A 1872-nucleotide genomic window follows, 5' to 3' on the forward strand; every position below is an offset into this window, starting at 1 on the left:
ACATACATCGACAAGATCTACACACCGTGGCATACGAATACAGAATGGACTGACACATAGTATTGCATATTGAACCACACTACGTATTTATTTATCTCTGTGAATTTTGCTGTTACACCTCTTCAGAAAAAAAAACCAATGTCAACTGTGTACACGCAGGTATAGTCTTTGTTGTCTTGATATGGGTATGTGGTTATGAATGAAAATAGCCTCTGTGGCCATTTGTGAATAGAACACATAAACAACAAACAAATAACAATATGTCTGTTCATTATAAAGCATAATGAATACATACATACTATGCTTTTTTTTACCTCAAAGAAACAGGCATAGTATCCATAGATGGATATTGGCTGGCGGCTCATTAACATACAGATATAAAAAACATAAACAGTATCACTATGATCCATGGAGTAACAATACTGCTCTGTAAGTTTGTGAAGAAATCGGAACCATAACGGCATTGCATCGTTTCAAATTAGGGCATTATTTACTTCTATTTGATCTCAGTCTTATAATAGTAATAATAATAATAATAATAATAATAATAATAATAATAATAGTAATAATAATAATAATAATAATAATAATAATAATAATAATAAAAAATAATACTAATACAAATAATAATGCTAATACTAATAGGTTCCTTTTATCTCGCATTTCAAGACAGGGTAAATTCACACTGCGCTTTACATGAAACAAACTTCTTTAAACATTTCAAACTTATGTCTTCATGCATCAATCAACATACTTTAAATGAATACAAAACAAAGTGCATGTTAAATAAAACAAAAATAAATAAATAGTTAACAATACAGAAAAGATGTAGCTGCTGCAAGCTTAACAACAAACTAATGTATACCAGTCAGTCCTGATATCAGTATTAGTGTAACAATAGTCATATAGTGGGAGCATGAAGTTGAACAATTCATGATTATATATAATTATATATGTTTGTTTGAATAATACTTGTTATAAAGATAGTAGTATGGTACTCTCTGTCACGAATTATTATGTATACTGTTGTATCACATTCATTTTCTATTCTGTTTTAGATTGCGCTGATGCATTTTGCACACAATGTATAATGCCTATAACACGAGTGGGCCAGACCACACATGTATTTCAATAAAAACCGACTTGAGAAAATAACGTGCATATAAATATATAAATAAATAAATAAATTAATGCATATAATGTATATATATATGTATAAATATCATATACCTGTAATATAATCTGATATAGACTAATAAATAAATAAATAAATATAATACATATCATATATGAGAAGGTATTGCTAGTACTCGGTTCGTGCCTGAAAAGTAGTCTCGATGAAAAGAAAAAAGTTGTTGCTTCATTCCCATACCAAAACAGCTTGATTAACAGTTGCTAATCAGATAATAGAGACATGCGGTAAGTTGGTAAACTTACTTAAGGAGCATTCATGGCTCAACAAACAAACATATCGGTCTCTTAGACAGTTTTACTTTTGTAGTCTTGCAAATTTGTGTTTTAGAAACCAAATATCTTGCGCCCCTTTTCGTTCCTGCCCAGTAAATACTTGTAAGATTTTCTTTTTTTTACCGTCTGAATTGGCTTTCACCGTATGAATGCGGCTAATAACAATAAACACAATTACAATAATGATGAGGATTATTATTATCATCATCATAATTATTATTATTATTAATATTATAATTGTTATCATTATTATTATTACTATTATTATCATCATTATGACTTATTAAGTAACCAAATATCATTCCCCAAAACCTGGGGGGGATGATTGTACATGCCATCCCCCCCACCTTGTGAGGTGGGGGGGATGCATCCCCCTCATCCCCCCCGTTGTCTACGCCCCTGCAG

Source organism: Lytechinus pictus, chromosome 8 (assembly GCF_037042905.1).
Source record: "Lytechinus pictus isolate F3 Inbred chromosome 8, Lp3.0, whole genome shotgun sequence".
Taxonomy (NCBI): domain Eukaryota; kingdom Metazoa; phylum Echinodermata; class Echinoidea; order Temnopleuroida; family Toxopneustidae; genus Lytechinus; species Lytechinus pictus.